Raw genomic sequence first — 21,125 nt, forward strand, 5'->3', positions numbered from 1 at the left:
GTACAAAAAGTATTGAATGCAAGTGTAATTCTTTTTCAGATGCTGAAACCGTTACCAGCGAATACACGTCTTGCTAGGAACTGCTGATGAAAAGCTTAGCAATTTTTAGAGTTGAAAACAGATGTGCTAATAGACCAAGATTTTTTAAAATGTATTTCAAAGTCTGGTGTGCTTTAGAGGGAACTCGTTCTTAAATCACTGACATTTAGAGAAGAATTTAATTGTAAAATCTAATAAGTATTTAAAACACAACCAAGACAATGAGTAGTAGAGATGATTACTTTCGAAATGGTATTCCCATGCTGAATTTCATACTTATTTAGTTTTTCCTTTGCAAGTCTGCTAATATTGATTTGGGATTAGATTATGCATTCCAAGTTTGCTGAAATGACCATTTTTATGAAATCTCATGATCTAGAAAATCAAATGTTCATGTAAGTAATATTGATTACAAATAATTTTTGTACCTTCCTTTAACAATAAATGACTAATTCTTTCCATAATAGATACTTTTTACCACATATGAAGGATACTGCTAACATTTTATAATTGATATCAAGCAGAAAAATGCAATGTAGCTTTTTAATCTTTCTTTAAAAAGTATGTGCTTTTACCTGGCATATTTTTATGGATTTTATTAAGAAATATTCTATCTTTTTTTGTGATAGCAACAACGTTCCTAGTAGTTTATAATTTACAGTGTTCTTTTATAAAAATTTATAGTAAATATTTAAAGAGACGCAGGCTTCCTGGGGCCTCTTTAATGGTTCTAATAGCTTACGTTGAAGCCTTACCTCAAACACCTCAAAGCACCTCTCTAATCTGGGAGAAATGAGAAAGTTAGAATTATGAATTATATTGTTGCTAAAATTCTACACTGATACCTTCACTTTGAAAAAGATTATGTCATATGGGAGCTATTTTGCATACATCAAGAGAGGGTCATCGAAGATACTCTCCTCCTCCTCTTTTTTTTTTACCAGCTGGGGGCGGGGAGGGTAGAAGGATACTTCTCCCTCCCCCATCCTCCTTCACATACCTCCAGACCATCCAGGTAACTACCAAGAAGGCTGCAGGGAGGGCTTGTGTTCTAATCCAGCAGAGCATGGTTTCCCTTCCGAATGCGTTTCCCGCTGCCCCCACACCTGTCATTCTGCCTCGTTCACACTGACCTCCAGCCTCACTGGCTTCCATTCATTTCATCAGATCCACCCAACTTTCTTCCGCTCAATCCCAACCTGCCCGCAGCAAAACCCGACACCGAGCCTCCGAAATGGCGCCAGTCCCCAAGGTGATCAGCCCCGCTACCTGGCGGCAGGTTGACAGCACTGGACTGTTTCCATGCTCGAGGGCGCAGCTTGCTGGGAAGGATGCTCTAAGCAGGGATTCGCCTTCCCTGCCGTCCACGGACTCACAGAATGCTGGCTCCGCCCTCATCGTGTCCCACAGAGCATGGCTTCTGATCAAGGCACTCACTTCTCAGCAGAAGGGATGGAGCCACGGGTCTTTGCTCATGAAAGCCACTGATCTTACAAATGTCCCCCTGTCCTGAAGCCGCTGGCTCAGTAGAACAATGAAATGGCCTTTCGGAGATCAGTTACAGGGCCAGCGAGGTGACAATGCCTTGCAGAGACATGGCAGAGTTCTCAGAAGTCGGGGTGTGCTCTGAATCGGCATCTCATGTATGCTGTCCTTTCTCCAGCAGCCAGGATTCACAGATCCAGGACCCAAGGGGTGGGAATGGGGGTGGCACCGCTGGCTACTACCCCTAGTGACCCATCCACCATCAAAACTTTTGCTTTCTGCTCTCGCGATGTTATTCTCTGCTGGCCTACAGTTCCTAGTTCCAAAGGGAGGGTGTTTCTACCGGGAGACACGTGACTCCACCGAACGGAAGGTGAAGGCTGCCGCCCGGGCGGGTTGCACTCTGTGCCAGGAGTGGAGTTTCTGTGCCACCTGGGGTGAGTGGCCCTGCCTGTCGAGAGGACATTGGACTTCTCCACAGTGGAGGTGAGGAAGAGGGGGTCTGGAACACAGGAGGCCCCTTACCTGAGGGAGCCTCTTAGTATTACCATGCCCTGTGATTAAGGTCAATGAAAATCTGTGACGACCGGACTCAGGCACGATTGCGATGGCCCAGAGCCTCAGGAATGAAGGTTCGGGGCATCCTGCCCGGTAAAGGACATGACCAGCTGAAGTGCTCGCTGACTGCAAAGGGAATTCAGAGCAGACAGACGAAGAAGGTAGCTACGACCCTGTGACCAGCTGCAGAAGCAAGGACAGGAACTGCCATGAGTATTTATTTCCTCATTTTGCTTGAATACATTTGTGTGTGATCTCTCCCTCTGTCTGTCTGTCTCTCTCTGTCTCTGTCTCTCTCTGTCTCTCTGTCTCTCTCTGTCTCTCTGTCTCTCTCTGTCTCTCTGTCTCTCTCTGTCTCTCTGTCTCTCTCTGTCTCTCTGTCTCTCTCTGTCTCTCTGTCTCTCTCCGTCTCTCTCTCTCTCTCCCTCCCCCTCCCCTCTTCTGGGAAGGGATTAGTGCATTTTCAGTTGGATGCTAACAATTGTGTCATGTTGAGCAGGCAGAATTATGACCTTTTTACTGTTTTTATTTGACAATTAAGTATGGCTTAAGGAAGTGCATGTGGGTGCCAGGTTGACTGAGGGTCGACCTGTGGTCGTTAATTTTATGTGTCACCTTGACTAAGCTAAGGGATGCCCAAATAGCTGATAAAAACGGTATTTCTTGGTGCGTCTGTGAGGGCGTTTCAGGAAGAGATTAGCATTTGAACATAGACTGAGTGTACAGAGTCACCCTCCACAGTGCTGGTGGCATCATCCCACCCACTGAGCTCAGGAACACAACAAAAGGGCAGACAGAGGGCACATGTGCTCCCTGCTGGAGCTGGAATGTCCACGTCCTCCTGCTGCCAAACGTCGCACCTCCTGGTCCTTAGGCCCTGGGACTTGGACCGGGGTGTGCATCGCCGGTCCCTGATGCTCAGGTCTTCGGGCCCGGACGAGAACTTCCTCCCCTGGCTCCCCTGGCTCCCCTGGTTCCCGGGCTCAGGCTGGACCACCCACTGGCTGTCCTTGTTCTGCAGCTTGCAGATGGTCGAGTCTGGGACTCTCGGGTTCCCCTAAGTGCGTGAGCCTATTATAATAAACCCCAGTCTGTCTCTGTCATGTCCTACTGGTTCTGTGTCTTGGAAGAAGCCTGAGTAATACCTCTAGGCCCATCCTGTTTTCTGTCAAGGGCAGTCACCCGTAGCGCTGAGTGGCAGCTTTGGCTACCACGTAAGGAGACCGAGGGCAGTTGGAACCCTCCGCTTGTCCTTTGTTAGCCTGATGGGGCCGCTGCTCTCCTTCCCTCTGGATTTGAGGTTTCTCAGGATGCTGGAGTGAACCTTCACCCCTGACATCCCATCCACTGTGAACATCTGTACAGCTCGTTCTTTGCAGGACATAAATTAACTTATCAGGCCAAGGAGCGAGGCTGATAAAATGCCATATTAGAATTCCGTAAATACAAAAGGGCAGTGGAGCACATGGGACGCCACTTTGCTGACATAAGTGCCTTCAAGACCTTTTTAAAACAAACGTAATTAAGAATAATACAAGCACTAAATTACACAAGTCAGAATTAATCGAACTAATAGTGGATAATTTATAGACATCGCCAAGGTAGCCCTCAGAACACTGAGATGACTTAACTCCAAGGCTGTTATAAGAATTATGAAAGAAAATTAGGCTGTTCAGAATCCGCTTTTACTCATAGAAACAAAAGAGTCAAGAAAAAGGTTGAAATCAGATGTTTTAACATCTGTTTAAGTAATACTATTATAAAAATTAAAACAAATAATTCAGATGATATTTAATTAATCTGCACAGATTAATAGTTTGAGAATCATGATGAAAGTAGGTTAAAAAAATTAATGATAAGATCTCGAAATGAGTTACACAGTAGCAAAGGTTCCATATAGCGGGGGTCATTTGGTCCACGAACACCTTTGTTTTATATTCCAGTTGACAGGACGTTGTCCAGTAATGCATGCCTTGTAAATTCAGAGATTCTGTTTGTTTGTTTTTTTTCCTATAAGAAATCTCTATGCAGGCATATCAGTTAAGACCATTCCGGAGATAAGGATCTTTCATTTAGTAAATAGAATTAGTGTTTTTTTGTTTGTTTCTTTCTTGTTTTTTACCTGCAGGAGCAGTTTTTGTGTTGGAAAGGAGATGCAAGCAAGGCATTTGCCTTCATTTCCTTAGGACTATGCCCACCTCACCCCCACCATGTACTGACATTAAAGGTATTGATTATATACTACTGAGTAAAAACATCAGTTTAAACAGGAATATATAGTATACCATTTCAAAATTTCTCCACAATATAAAAAAATCTAGAATGATAAATTTAAAGTTGTCCATTTTAAAATATATATTACATATCATTTATTGCTCTATAAAAATCTCTTTTTATTTATTTATTTTTCCAAATATGTAATTTAAATACAAGAACTCTAGGGGTAGAAGCTCATTATATTTTTGAGTGGGGGAGGTGACATGTTTTTTGGGGGGGATTTCCAAGTGTTTCTAATGAAAATTTAGCTTTCCTGAAATATATTTAATATGCAAAAAATCACACACACTTAGTGTCTACATTTCGATGACTTTGGGCAGATGCACACACCTGTGATACCGTCACCACAGCCAAGGTACGAATCCTATCCGTCACCTTCAAAAATTTCCCTGTGTTCTTGTGTGTGCGTGTGTGTGTGCACGTGCGTGTGTGTGTGTGAGAACATTTAACGGGGGCTCTACCCTCTTACCACATTTACAGTGTCCTGTGCCATGATATTAACTATAAGCACTGTGCCGTACAGCAGATCTCTAGAGCTTAGTCACCTGCGTAACAGAGACTTTATACCCGTTTAAAAATTATTCCCCATCTGCCCCTCCCCCAGCCCACCATGACACCCTTTTAGTCTCTGCATCTCTGAATTCGACTGTTTTACATACCTCACCTACTTTCTGTGACTGATTTATTTCACTTAGCATAATGTCTTCTAAGGTCATCGGTGTCGTTGCAAGTGGCAGGATTTCCTTCCTTTTAAGTCTGAGTGATATTCCATTCACCTGTCAGTGGACATTTGGGTGGTTTCCATATCTCGTTTATTGTGAACAATGCTGCGGTGAACATGGGAATGCGGACATCTCTTGAGGATCCTGATTTTAATTATTTTGGATGTATATGCAGAAGTAAGACCTGTTGGATCACGTGATATTTTTAGTGTTTTGAGGAGCCTCCATGCAGTCCTCCGTCATGGGGTTCTCCCACGTTCCTCCCACCCCTCTGCTTATGAGCCTCGTCCATTACCAGCATCCCTCCGCAGGATGGTATATTTTTTACTGAGGACGAACCTACACTGACTCACCCAAAGGCCATCATTTACCTCAGTAACTCTTGGCGTTGTACATTCTGGGTTTGGACAAAGGTGTAGTGATGTGTATTCATTATCATGTTAACATATATAATATTTTCACTGTCCTAAAAGTTCTCCGTGCTGTGCCTTTTCATCCCTCCTTGCCCCCCAACCCCCGGCAACCACTGGTCTTTTTACTGTCGCCATAGATTTTCCTTTTCCAGAATGTGATATAGTTGGAGTCATACAGTGTGTGGCCTTTTCACATTGGCTTCTTTCCCTTGGTAATGTGCATTTGAGTTTCCTCCATGCTTTGTCATGGCTGGATAGCTTATTCTTTTTACTGTTAAATAATATTCCATTTCCCGGATGTATGACAGTTTGTTTAGCCATCTACTGAAGGATATCATGGTTGCTTCTAAGTTTTGACACTTATGAATAAGGTTGCTGTAAACATCTATGTGCAGGTTTTAGTGTGGTTTTCAGTCTCCTTTAATTCCCACCCCCTGCCAAACAGTTCCTCCCTTAGATTCTTTCATGGCTCCATGGCCACCGTCCGGACAGCAACAGTTGAGCGAGTCACACTCGGGTCGTGCTGAGGATGGCAGCTCAAAGTATGGCAAGTTATGTGGGAGGAACTCAGCTTAGCTGCTCTCATGAGAAGGGGCGATGGATGTGGTGGGGACTCAGGGTATCACCGACACCTCTCGGGCTGTGACGCGTCCTAATTAGCATCAGTAGTTTTCAGGAGAGTTGAGAAATCATAAAGACAGAAGGCTCATGTAGCTGGTATTTTGACAAGGATCATATGGGAGGCTTGAAGAGGCACAGATGACATACTGGAACAGAAAGTATTCGTTGAAATGCGTTTTAGAATGTATAATTGCCACCCAAGGCACTTTTCCTTTGTAATAGAGTTCTGCAGTTATGATCAAAGCCAATGGAAGGTATAATTCTGTGTGCACTTTAATGTCTTCTAATGTACACAAAACGAGGTGCCGGTGGACTCTCACATGAATAACCTGAATGTTATAGTCAATGAAATAGTCAATGACTCTTCAGCGCAGTCGTGCTGAATTAGCAGAAAACAGTGGATTCACCTGAACTATTTCAGATATATAATATATATGTGTATATGTATAAAACACATATATATAGTTTCATATATATAATATATGTGTGTATGTATATAAAACATATATATATATAAATCCAGGTCTCTCTTTGGAGATTTTTATTCAATTGATTAGGGGTGCTTCTCATAGAACTGTGTTTTTAGAAGCTCATTATTCTGAGGTGCACCTAAAATTGAGATTGACTGCTCTAAAGCATCAGATAGCAGAGCTGCATAGGGAGATCATGGAGCTCCCCAAACCAATTGTGATCATTAATATTATGTATCAACTTGACTGGGCCATGGGGTGCCCAAATATTTGGTTAAGTGCTATTCTGGGTGTGTCTGGGAGCGTGTTTTTGGATGAGATTAATATTTGAATTGGTAGACTGAGTAAAGCAGATTGCCCTTCCATGTGTGCATGGGCCTCGTATAAGCAGTTGAAGGCATAAATAGAACAAAATCCCTGACTCTCACACAGGTAAGAGGGGATTCCTCCTGTCTGACTGTCTTTGAGCTTGGACATCAGATTTTTTCTTCCTTTGGACTTGAACTGGAACATCAGCTCTTCCTGGATCTTGACTCTGTTGGACTTAGACTGGAGTTAACACCAGCAGCTCTTCTGGTTTTCGGGCCTTTTAACTTGAATTAGAGCTTCCACCACTGGACCTCCTGGGTTTTCAGTTTCCAGACTGTAGATCCTGGTCAGCCTCCGTGATCATGCGAGCCAGTTCTTTATGGTGGATATCTCTATCATCTGTCTGTCTGTCTGTCTATCAATTTTCTATCTATCTATCTATCTATCTATCTATCTATCTATCTATCTATCTATTCATCTATTCATCTATTCATCCATCCTCTATGTGTCTATCTATCTATCTGAGACTTGATTCAAATCTACTCACTGCAAATCTTGGCTTTTTTCTTCTTTTGCCAGTTGTATTTTTGGCACGGAAATAGCTATGTGTACGCCTAGTTAGTAACATCAATTATGAAATGAAATCTTTATTGTATTTGCCTTTTCATATTGATTGGTAGATTGACTTAAAATAATTTTTTAATGTATTATGGAAAAAAAGATCGTGCTAAAAGAAGGCACTTGATATTTGTGACTTGGGTTGTGGAGTCAAACACGTGACGTTCTGTGGAGGAGCAGGGCCGTGATCCTCCTCACAGAGGTGGGTCTACGGGGAAACTGAGGAAGTTTGAGCTCTGGGACCCACCTCGCATGGGCCTGTTCCTGGACCTTGGCCCATTCCATCCTTGCAAGATGTAAACATGGCCATGTGTTTTGGTGTAATATGCAAAAGTAAGGTCATTGAGACGCGCTTGTTTAAACCTCTCTACTTCCTCTCCAGTACTCTTGTCCTCTTCTCTGTTGGACACGGAGTAGCTGTGGGAACATTCGGAGTCTTGCCCAGTTGAGTTGAGGGTACGTACAGTTTGTACGCAGTGGAATATAGTTTTGGATTTGTTTATGTGTATACCTAGTCAATACGGAAATTCTTGCCTCAGAAGCATATTCGATATTTTTTTAGAATACCTATATTTGTGGGGAAGAAACTTCACAGAGCGAATATTCCAAACTGCCAATAGGCCCGTGTATTATGTTGTGGGCTTATTTATCCCAATTTCATTAAAAAAAAAAAAAAATCAACTATTCTGGGCGAAATGCTAAACCCTTTCCATGAAAATGATATGACAAAGTTACTATCATGCTAAAATTAATATACAGTAAAAAATCCAGGAAAAACCTAATTTTTAGTTATTACTTACTAGTTATTGCTATTAATTTCTATTTTTAGAATTTTGTGATTTTTATGGCATTTTACAGCATTCTAAAATTTGTGAATTCTTGTGATTCCGCATTCTAAGTGAATATTTATTTTCGTTCCCAATTTTGCTTTGTCTCCAGATTGTAGAAATTTCAGGCTTCACAAAACCCAAACCTTCTCCTGTTCCCCTGCCTCCCCTTCGCTCCATCTGGTTCCGCCAGGTGGCGCTCTTCTTCACAGCCCTGGGCATCCTGGCAGGACGCTGTTAGGGCGCCACTACAAGTGCTTGTTTGCTTTCTGTCTCTGCCCCTGAAGTCATCACCTCGAGAGCGAAGAGCAGAGACCTCCTCCATAATCCAGGGTCTGATGCAGTAGATATTTGCAAATGGGCTTAATGAAGGTGGATGATGAATGAATGTCTCAGGGCAAGGGAAGGAAAGTTGCTGGAGGATGAGACTCCTAACTTTTGGCCTATTTTTTCATTGTTCTCTACAGATGGCTTTTGCTGATTCTAAGATATTGCATTATTTACACAAAAAGGCACAAAGTCTCAAAGAAGAAAAGTGGTTTTGTCAGCTCTTTGGCTCTGGGAAAGATTTGTACAGGTCAGGCTTCAATCTCCAAAGATTTCAAGAACGCCATATGTTAGGGAGGGTAGGCATGCATTAATAAATTTCAAGTCACCAAATCAGTGAAAAATTATATAAGATGGAGTGTTTCCAAGAGTAACTTATTTATATAAAAAGTGAATAGCATCATATGCACTTAATTAAACTTAAATCATAAGCCGTTTTAATATTGACAGAGAAAGGGAGACTTTAGGAAGTGAGAAAATTTCAAATTCACTTTGAATTACAATCTCAGTGTTCAGTTATGATCTACAGAGAGAAGTGAGTCGACTTTTTTATTCTTCCTAAAATAGGGGTGCCGATGATCCAAATTAAAAGGTGAAAGCTCATTTATGCTTCAGATTGTTTGATTCAGAATGCTCCTAACAGAAGCTCTTGGAGATTTAAAATTAAATTAGAATGCATAATTGCCGTAATTCTTTTGATTGAAATAATCTTTGCTGTTTACACATTTTAACGGCTTTACTGAGATTTAATTCACATGCTATACAATTAATCCATTTAAAGAGCACAACTCAGTGGTTTTTTAATATAGTCACAGTTGTGCAACCATCACCACTATCAACTGTAAAACATCCCATCAGTCCAGAAAGAAACTCTGGATATGTTAGCGTTCACTTCTCATTTCCCTCCAATCCCCACAGCTTAAGGTAATCACTAATCTAATTTAATACTATTGATTTGCCTATTCTGGACATTTCACATTAGCGAAATTTAATGACTGGCTTCTTTCAATTTTTGTAGGTTTTTGAATAGAGTTTCTGTCATCTGCTATCCTACCAGCTATTTCTGTCACAACTCAATAAAGAACATAAACATTTTTTTTTTTAAATGAAAACCTTATTTGGGTAAAAATATTAGAATGATTTTCTCTTTCCTATAAGAAAAATATTAACATTTAGCTGTTTTGTGTATATCTGAAGCAAGAGGTAAACATTTTCAAATATTATTTTCCTTAAATGAATACTTTGGTTTTGAAAGGTCACTATCTAATCTTTAATAGAGAAGGACTAAGTCAGAAAATAAAGAAAGACATTTAAATTTCTAAGGATTTGCAGAAATGTAAGATCTTCTTTTCTTATTACTAAAGTCGGCATAATTTTTTACTTGGTGAAGTTAAATACATACTTTAGCTTCAATCAAATGTATTCCAACATGATTTTTCCTAGTTTTATACTACCATAATTATGTGCAGCTTTAGGCAATATTTAATTAAGAATTAAACCATGTTAATCCTTTAAAAACTCTATTTATCTAAAAGTAAAAATCTAAAACACATTTTCCCCTGAAGAACTTTCATGTTCTATAATATCACTTTTTTTTTGTGAGCTAAAGTACTTTGTGTGTGTGTGTGTGTGTGTGTGTGTGTGTGAGCTTAGAGAAAGATATTCTGTGAAGTTTAAAGCGCTTAGAAGCAATAATTAAAATAGCATCGTATTCAAAAATATATCTTGAAGATGCTTCTATTCCTGGATAGGAAAACTCATTATTCTTAAGACATCAATTCTTCCTAATTCGATCTATAGGTTCAATGCAATTCAAATCAAAATCCCAGCAAGCTATTTTGTGGATATCAGCAGACAGAGAAGCAAAAGACTAGGATAGCCAACGTAATATTGAAGGGCAAGAACAAAGTTGGAGGACTAACATTACGGACTTCAAGATTTACTAGAAAGCTACAGTAATCCAGACGGTGTGGTACTGGTGAAAGAACAGACAAATAGATCAGAACAGAACAGAACAGAGAGCCCAGAAATAGACCCACCTAAATATAGTCGACTGATCTTTGACCAAGGAGCAAAAGCGATATAATGGAGCCAAAACGGTCTTTTCAACAAATGAGGCTGGGACAACTGGACATCCGACTGCAAAAAGATGAATTTAGACACAGACCTTATACCCTTTCCAAAAATTAACTTTTGGAATAGATCACAGACCTAATTGTAAAACTGAAAACTATAAAACTCCCAGAAGATAACATAGGAGAAAACCTAGATGCCTTTGGGTACGATAAGACTTTTTCCGATAGAACACCAAAGCCACAACACACGAGTGAAATAACAAGCTGGACTTTATTAAAATCACACACTTCTCTGCCAAGGCAATGCCAAGAGAATGAGAGGACAAGCCACAGACTGGGAGAAATATCTGCAAAAGACGCATCTGATAAAGGACTGTTACCCAAAGTATGCAAAGAACCCTTAAAGCTCAGCAACAAGAGCATAAGCAACCAGATTTAAAATTGGGCCAGTGCTCTGAATAGACACCTCACTCGAGAAGACGGACAGATGGCGAATCAACCTAGGAAAAAGATGTCCCACACATTCTATTTCATCAGGAAAATGTAAATTAATGCAATGAGATACGAACGCATGCTTATTAGAATGGCCAGAATCCAGAACACGGACACCACCAAATGCTGGTGAGGATGTGGAGCACAGGAACTCTCATTCATTGCCAGCAAGAATGCAGCATGGTGCAGCCACACAGAGGACAGAATGGCAACTGGTTCACGATGCTGTATTGTGTACTCAAGAGAGTGGAGTTTTTACGTTCTTGGTATAACAACGATAAAGCCAACATGGTAATTTCATGAGAAGAATGATGCATTAGCTTACCTTGTTGTGGTAAACATTTCACAGTATATACATGTATTGAATCATCACATTGTACACCTTAAACTTACACAATCTGTTTTGTTTTGTTTTTTAGGGGAGTCAACCCTTGATTGACCTCACAGATTGTAAGGACCTTGTCAGTTTACAATCCCTTATTTTTTATTTTTTACGCCTACAGCACCTGGTCTTCCTAGGTGATCTCCCATCAAATACTAATCAGTCCCGACCCTGCTTAGCTTCCGAGATCAGACGGGATCGGGCTTGTTCAGGGTGGCGTGGCATAGACTGAAACTTATACAATCTTATACATTAATTATGTCTCAGTAAGCCAGAAAAAATACCAAAAAAAAAAAAAATCTTATAAATGATTTTTAAAAAGTCTTTTTTTTCATTACTGGCTTTGAGCAATTTGAGTTTGATGTGCGTTGATATGATCTTTATTATCTTTGCACTTGGGGTTTGTTGAATTTCTTGTATCTGTGTGTTTATAGTTTTGATTCAATTTGGAACAATTTTAGTCATTCTTTTTTTTCAAATATTTGTCCACCCCTTTGTCAGGAGTCCAATTACAAGTATATTAAGCCTCTTGAAGTTGTCCCCCCTTTGCTAATTGGCACCCATCGTAGTCCTTAGAGCTGAAGGAGAAGTACTTAGAAGACTTTGGGAGAGGAGGTGTGATCAGTGGGATATATCCAGAACCTTGATTATTCCTGAGCTTTTAACTGCTCTTCTCTAAGGTCAGATTATCAGTGTTTGCTAAGTGACACCGTTTTAGGTTCTTACCCTCCTGGAGACTGATGATAAGGGTGCAATCTCCTTCAAGGTTTACATTTCAAAGAGATGGTCACTAGGTCCTAGAGAAAGACGCCCTGGGTTATAAAACTCAAGAGGTTGGGAGAACAAACTGATAGTTGCCAGATGAGAGGGGGTTGTGGGTTGCTTGAAGAAAGAGAAGGGATAAGTAGTACAAATTGATAGTTATGAAATAGTCATGGGGATATAAAATAAAGCATAGCGAATATCGTCAATAATTTTGTCATAACTATATTGCCAGGTGAGTACTCCAAATCAAGGGCATCAATTCATAAATTATGTAAATGTCTAAACACTATGCCCTTCACCTGAAACTAATATAAAATAATACTGAATGTCAACTATAATTGAAAAATAAAATAAATAAATGCAGGTATTGTAATAACTATGCGTGGTGTCAGATAGGTACTAGATTTATTGGGGTGATCACTTCATAAATTACATAAATGTCTAATCACTACGTTGTACCCCTGAGACTAATATAATATTATATGCCAACTTTAATTGAAAAATTTAAAAAAATTAAGAATTAAAAAAAGCAAAAAGCTGGGAGAAAATTTATACCTCAGTAGAGTAGAGAAAGGATTTGCAATTACGAGTTTGTTTCTTTGTTTTTTCAAAGTAAACATTCAAAGAAAATCAAAGTGAAGAGCCTACGCACAAGTAAAGCTTTCGCAAGTTGTTCAGGCTGAGGGGACATTCAGTCCTTAGTCACTTCTGATTCTGTCACCTCTGTTATTTCTGGGCCAGTTTCAATTGATTGAATTGTCTCCTCATTATGGACCATGTGTTCTTATTTGTTTGCATGACACGTAATTTTTGATTGGACTTCTGTCATTAGGAATTTTACCTCATTGGGTGCTGAATATTCCCGTATTTTATAATTATTCTCCAGCTTTGTTCTGTTACTTGGAGACATTTCAGTCCTTTGTGTCTTGAAGCTTTTATGCCTTATTACGTGAGACCAGAACAGCACATAGTTTAGAACTGTTTTTCCTACTCAGGCAAAATCATTCTGAGCCCTTTGCCTGATGAGCTGTGTATTACGGGGTTTTCTAGTTCTGCATTCGTGAGCAGGAACTATTGTTCCTGGTCTTTTTTGAGCCCCTGGGGTTATTTCTTTTAATCCTTTTGGGAGTGTTTCTTCCCAGGCGTGCTCTGAGACCACCCTGGTGATGCGCTGCAGAACCCAGGGGTCTGCTCTGCTCAGTTCCCTCCTCTCTGGTACTCTTGCCCATGCTAAGTTCCTGTCACTCCCAGTTCTGCCTCCTCCACTCAAGGACGCCACCAGGCTCTCCCTTGCTTCCTCTCCTGACTCTGCGAACTGAAAACTCCCTCCAGACAGTAAGCTGGGCAATTTTAGGCTATTTTTGTTTGTTTCCCATTTCTCAGGGATTGCCTGATATTCAACGTCTTTATAACAATTCTTTCCTATATTTTGTCCTGCTTTTTAGTGGTTTCAGGTTGGCAAATTTGGCCTCTGTTCTTCCATCTTGGCTTGCAGTCAATATCGTTAATCATTTATTAGAAATGTGGTTTTCCATCTTGTTTCCCTTTAAATATGACTTTTAAATAAACAGTTCATTTTTATTTAGAACATATTTTACGTATATTTTGTGAATGTTTTGCTGTCATGATACCTTGTTTTAAAATAATTATATTTTTATTAAAGATCTTTTCTTTCCTTCCGAATTGAAAGAACAAAGGGCCTTACTCTCTTGTGTGACATTTTATTTTTATATGGTTTCTAGGCTGTTCATTATTCTTCCTTTTGCTAATTCATCAAGTGGTACACAATTTCAGTGTCTCACTTTCAAATAATAGCCACACTGGAGTGTTACTCAGAGTAAAAATCTCACCTATCTTCCTCCTTTTATGGGAAGTAAAGTCACTGAAAAGAATGTCTTTAGCAAATCCAACTCTAGAACATAGCTTTCCTGATCTTTTTCCAGTATCCTTCAGACCTCTGTCCTGTTATCCTTTTATAAAATGCTAGAAATTTTGTTCGGAGCCTCTGACTAAGAAATAAAATTTTGTCGTTGTTGTGATTTAGTATCCGAAGTTCTTAATGTGGTTAATTCAAAAGTTAAGGGGAGAAAAAAAGCAGTATTTCCAGATTACAAATGGAATAAAGGAAAGTGATTGATTTCCCCGTTTGTCAGTCATTGTATAAATTAACTTTTTCCTGTATAAACATTCTCTCTAAATGTATGTGATATTGATTGATAAACACTCACATAAGGAACTGTATTTATTGTTATTTTCTTCTTGAATGTTTTATTTTTATTCAAAATATATGCTAGTTAACTTCTTGCTGAAATACAAATTAAATTTCTCAGATGAACGTTCTCTACAAGTCATGATTAATTCTCTGGTGTCCACTGTGATATCCTTGTGGATAAATCTGTTAAGAATAATAAATTATAATTCAAGAGTCTAATTGGCTTCCCCTTGGCTTTCGAGTAGCTCTGTGGATGGAAGTCCATTGTCAGCTGCAGGGTATACGCTCATATTATTGAAGCAAGTCCTGAACCTGCACTCTCATGCAGTTGGTAGACTCAGTAGTATCACAGAGTGATGGTATTCGAATGATCTTTAGAGTAATTTTCAATAGACACAATAGGGATGTGTTATCTTTCGTGTTTAAATTTATATTTTTATGACTCAATATAACTCTTGATGAACTACCATTCATATTGATCTGCACCCCCACAAGCACAAATAGAAGAAAAAAGTCAGCCTCTCACTACCTTACATCCTTTCTTTGCCAATTTATTTATTTATTTTTAAATTTATTTTACGCCTACAGCACCTGGTCTCCTACGTGGTCTCCCATCCAAGTACTAACCAGGCCCGACCCTGCTTAGCTTCCGAGATTCTTTGCCAATTTATAAAATAATGTGTTGGATCACTAGCATTCCCCAGTGTTAATCAAATTAGTTTTTCTTACTATCATTATGAATTCATGAGCTTAAACTTATTGGATGTGCTTTAATCTACTGCAGTGATTGTCTTTACTGATATTCAGAAAGTACCATAGTTAGAGGGCAGATATTGGCTTCTGAGAACATTTGCTACAAACATAGCAATCTCTTATAGTTTCTTTACTCTGTGGTATGACAAGATATACCAGATTATCCTTTTTTTTTTTTACACTTGGAATAAAACTCTTCATAGAGTCCTGGGTTCTTATCATGGTAAACACCTCAGGACCACAACCTGTGCATAGATATGTACATTGCTGTGGGGATACTCATTTTTTCTCAGCCATTTTAATGGAAAGAATTGGTAAATTTAGTAAATTTATAAATATATTGAATCTTCTTTGTCACTCTCCCTTGTTTGTCACAGTTTCTGATGTTCTTTTCAATTTTTTATTACTTTCGGATGTTAGCATCTTTTTTCTCTTGACCTTATCTCTTAAGGCATTATCTGTTGCATTTATTTGCTCTTGTGGGCCTTCTAATTTCTTCTGAAATGAATTTTCTTTTATATCTAATTCTTTCTTGTGTCTATAACATTTTTAGGTTTTGCTAATTCTCAGTTGTATTGCTCTTTCATATTATTTATAATTTCATTCCTTTGTTTAGGTCACATTGAAAAAATGCGATTTTCCCTTTCTCTAGTGGATATGTATTTCTAGAATGTTCTCATTATCTGTAGCATACTTTCATTGTCTGTAAGAACATTATTCTTGGTCCTTATTCTTTTGTCCTTATAACAACATTATATATAATTCAACTATGATCTTTTTCCGTTGCTCATTCTTACCTAGATTTAGTTTTCTTGTACTTATAATGGAAAGTGGTGGATCAAGAGATGTTTTCTAGCATCACTGCTCTAGAGCTCACTACTTTTAATATTTTTGGAAAGTGCCCTAAATTATGGCCTTGTCCTTCACAAAACCTGGCTCTCTTCCTCAATGTTTTTTTTTTTTCCCCTGCTTTAATTGCTGTTCTTCTTCTCAGTATGAATTCTGTTCTCAGCATTTCCATCTCAGGTTAAGGCGTGTTTTCGAAGGAAGTTTTGCCTGTTATTTTTTAAGAGTGTATAGGATGCAGAATTTCTGGTTCTTCAGACTTTACTATGGGCCTTTTGGGTTCACTTACCAGTCAGAACATGTACAACTCCCCTAGGTTCACATTGACTTGACCCACTTTCAGGGAACGTCTGTGGTCAATTTTGGGGTTCTCCTATTCTCAGGGCAGGTTCCTTTAATTTTCTCAAACAGGTGCTGATGGTTTGCAGTTGTTGAAGCTGTGAGTAGATTGTCCTAATCCATCTGTCTATTAGGGTTTATAGGGAAAACATGGCACATGAATTTACTGTAGATATTCATAGGTTTTTGATTTTGTTATTCTCATTGCTCTGCCCGTTTTCTCAGAGAGATTTGCAGACAATGAAATAATTACCACCACCACACTACTGCCATCATCCCACCATTTCCAGAGCTAACCGGGATAGTGACATGGTTTTCATCTCTAGAATCCCAACTTCTTTCTATACATGATCTTCAAAAGTTGATCAGCCTACGGGGAGTCCTGTGCAAGCAAGGTCTCTTTTCCCATAATACCCACCATACACTTCTCAGATGAAAGGCATGCTTATCTCCCATCCTCGATGTTATTTTAGAATGTTTTGCCAGAGTAGGAAAAAGTCAGGAATATAAACAGAAATATTTTGAAATATTGGTCTTGAGAAACCAACTAATTAATGGGTCACAAAACCTTTGGTGTCTCTACTTTTTTTTTCATAAGAATACTGGAATAGGACCAAATAGATTAGTCAGTTTATAGATAAAAAATATTAATTTTGATATAAGAACAAAATGTGGTCTTGCCATATATTTAGAAAGATATTAAAAACAACACAAATGATGACTCTGTTATAACAAAAGATCTTCCATTTTTATCAATGTGCGATTGAGTTTCTCAGTACCTATATTTAAAAAAGGATAAATAAAACTAAAGATAATTCCTATTTCATTCTATCAATAAGTAATTTCATCCATGGATACACAAACTAATAGAAAAAAATGTATCTATTCAAATCATTAAGAGATACATTTCCAGCAAATGATTAGTTTAATTTAATAGTTATCACAATATATGCTATCTTGTCTCATTTTTAAGCAACCACATTCCAGTAATATTGTGAAGATAATTCAATGCAAAAGAAACTTTTTAATATTTGAAGCCTTACAGTCATAATATATACACACATGCTTTATATACACATTTTTATTGCATATTGTAGAGTAAAAAACACTTTCAAATATCAACATATGTTACAGTATGATGATCTAGAAGAGGTGGAATAGAACTAAAATTCAAGAAATAAAATTAACAATATAATTTTTGAATAGACGATAGTGAATATCACATTTCTATGGCTTTTAGATATCATTGCCTACTGTAAAGTGTGATACAACCATTTTAGTGAAAGTTCCAATACTTAAAATTCACCGGAAATTTTATTTTCTTAAGTCTAAATATATATACTATTTTAAGGTAAACTTTAAAACTGTAAGAGATACATCATCATGGGCGCAAAGAAGTTTAAATGCCACTAAGGTCAGTTATTCAGCGTTTTTATTATGACTTAAAGGATACAGTAAAATTTGTATTTGTTAAACATTCATCAGTGTCTTTACTACTATTCTCTAAGGCTGAGTGAGGAATCAGTAAAGTTTATTTTAAAAAATTTTGGTTAAAATGTTTGGTGCTATGATATAAGGGATGAAAATTTGGAGACACTTATAGTTAATTCAAATTATTTGGAACCTTACCCTTATGTTAGCTATCTGTAGGCCCACTGTGTTTGGGTGTCATTCTGTTTGGGCACATTTCCTTCTTACGTGTCTTACCTTTCATAAGAATGTGGTATGGCTGCCAGAACCTGCCTGTTAAACACTTGGTTCTACACTCTGTACTAATCAATATTCAATACTTATCCCCAGACCCAAATTGTAAACGTACGCATGAACATGGAGGCAACGGGAAGAGCCACTGAAGGGTGTTGACTAGGGTTACAATTAATCTGATTACAATTTTAAAATGACTCAAACTTCAGTGTGAAAAAGAGATTTGGGGGATGCAGGTGATGAGAAAAACCATTATGAGGCTGTCATGGTATTCCAGAAAGAAATGACCAGGTGTCCTACACTTGGTGGGGGATGTGGAGAGATGTGAGAGCTGAAAAATATACAAGTGAAAGAAATGGTGATGCTTGGTGATTAATGGAATGTCGGTGCTTGCTGATTAATGCATGGGGACTCTAGGGAGGTTCGAACAAAGAAGGTACAGATTTCTGACTTGATCTGTCGGGCGGTCATTCACCAAGAGGGCATAGCATGGGGAAGAGAAATTTGAGGGGAAAAGACGATTAATTCAATTCTCAATACGTTGAGTTTGAGGTAGAAATGCTTGGTAGGATTTTGGATTTATGAGTGCAAGAGAAATCTGAACAAAGAGCTGGGATCACCCATGGTCGGCGTATTGAATGAAACAAAAGAGGACTTGGAGGGTTAGCCTCAGGCAGTGAGTACTGAAAGCGAACGGGAGCTGCATGAACGTCAGAATGGTTAGGAAGGAAAGGTGCAGGAAAACCTTTCTTCCCATCCGAGGAAGAGAGCATTTGAACAAGGGCCTTGTCGACAGTGTCAGAGTCTGCCGAGGATTCACGCCAGGGCCACGCTGAAGACTGTGTGCTGGGAAGTTTCGGCAGAGCGGGTAGTGGAAGCCCGTGGTGGAGTGAGAGAGAGGAGAGAGAGCATGTGGAGAAGGTAATGAAGCAACCCTTTCAAGGTGCTTGATAGTAAGAGGAAAACAAAATCTGGAATACGAACTCTAGTACTGGAAAAAAAAAAAAAAAGAAAAAGAAGAGGGTCGTCTACCCTTGATCTCTCAGCTCATAGCTTACTCCCCAACTCCGCAGTGGAAAGTACGGGGCAAGTAAATGTTGATGCTGGAGAAACCTAAAGATCTTGAAGACGCAGGAGAGGAACAGTTCTTAGAATGAGTTTGCTGAGAATCCCAAAGGGGCCAAATCCTAACCACGAGTGGAATGGTTGCCTTTGACTTTTAGAAGGATATTTAGGAGCATAAACAAGACGACGAAGGAAAGATTTGTGTAGATGCCTGAAGACGTGCAGACTTTGTTCCAAGAAGTTGATGATCTCTTCTCTGCATAGCTTCCATTTCTCCACGAAGGAAGCTGCAATATCATTAGTGGAGAATAATGGAAGAAATGGTGGGTTTTGTGCTCAGGAGAGATTGAATTACGCTGTATTGTTAATATTGCCACAAATATTTAACACAATGCTTCACAAAGACCTGATCTTTGGAATCAGCAATAACTAATCATGTTAGGTTTCTCTGAAGGATGAGATGTGAGGCAAAGTAAAAATAACAAGGTGTGTTAAATTATACTTTTGTACTGTTTGCAAATGAAACTTTTCTTTTCCTACATGATCTGAATAAGTAAGAAAATATTTTGACATTACACAATATTTTTGTTTTCTAGACTTTATCTTCAGAAAATTTTTTCACTCCATGCTAATCCGAATGCAGGAGAATAAATATTTACATATAGCGTTGCTAATTTTCCAGAAGCAAATTATGGCAGATATTCCTGAAGTCAGAGATGTGACAAGTTGCCTAGTTTAACCTTTCAAAACTGCTGCAGTATGAAAAGAGTAATTTTAAAGAAGGATTTTAGATTTATGGTGCAATTTCAGGGGAAAGCAGTCTTAGAAGAGACTATACTTGAATAAGTATTAAATAAAAGGACATGAACTTGGAAAATGCTTTCTAATGCTGACTCATTCGCTTTGTCAGGTACCTCCTTTTTCTGTCACTTTCAATTTAACTAGTGTGTATATCATTTGTAGATGACATTTATAATTCTGCTAAATTAATAATCTTTAGCATCTAACTGCCCACGGCTTTCAACTTTTCATATGCTAAATAGATTTTAGTTATAACTCCAATAATCTAAACCTAACATTGAGGAGGTAAATGGCAAAACGAAGGTGATTTTGAGTCCAAAGTATAATTTTAAGATGATCAAAATTATTCAACTTTTAATAGGATGGAATACAGTTGTTTCATTAACCTGTTCATCATCTTTTCCCAGTTATATTGCTTTAAAGACCTTAGCTGTACAATATTTCTTTTTTTTTCTTTTCTGTTTTTTTTTTTGTGTGTGTGCTTACCTGCCCGGAGGTATAGGAACAGTGAGAAGGCCGGAGTGGCTGGGGTAGATAGAATAAGGGGTAGAAGTAGGAGACGAGCACCGAGGGGTTATAGGACCAAGCGGATAAGGAGGACTTTGACTTATACTCTGAGTGGCTTGGGAAGCCATTGGAAGGATTAGAGGATCAGACCTAGATGATCTGAATTGCTTTTTAAAAAGCCTTATTTGGTAACTGTCCTGAGAAAGAGAGTACAGAGCCAAGTGGAGAAACAGAAAGTGTGGCGGCTATTAAAATAACCGACAGGAGAGACCACGCTGAGTTTTGATCAGGGGCGCAGTGGCGTAGGTAGAGGGGCAGTGGTTGGATTGATCATATGTTTCGAAGGCTAAGTTGATGAGTTTTTTAGTCCAGATGTGGCATGTCAGAGAGAGGGAAAGGAGTAAGAATAAATCCAGTATATTCGGCCTGAGCAGAAGGAAGGATGGAGTTGATATTTCTCGAGATGGCAAAGACTGTCAGCAAAGCAGGTCTGAGAGGGAAGTTCTTACCTTGTCTTT

General features: G+C 38.8%; 1 protein-coding gene and 1 pseudogene across 1 annotated transcript in view; one reads left to right on the plus strand and one right to left on the minus strand.

Annotated features, from left to right (window-relative positions):
• The window catches only part of CCDC102B (coiled-coil domain containing 102B), a 171,012-nt gene that overhangs the window by 11,389 nt on the left and 138,498 nt on the right, over positions 1 to 21,125 (plus strand). The gene's annotated exons all lie outside the window — the stretch shown is intronic.
• LOC112481327 lies at positions 11,728 to 11,844 on the minus strand (annotated as a pseudogene).

Source organism: Pteropus alecto, unplaced genomic scaffold, assembly GCF_000325575.1.
Source record: "Pteropus alecto unplaced genomic scaffold, ASM32557v1 scaffold14, whole genome shotgun sequence".
NCBI classification, from domain to species: Eukaryota; Metazoa; Chordata; class Mammalia; order Chiroptera; family Pteropodidae; genus Pteropus; species Pteropus alecto.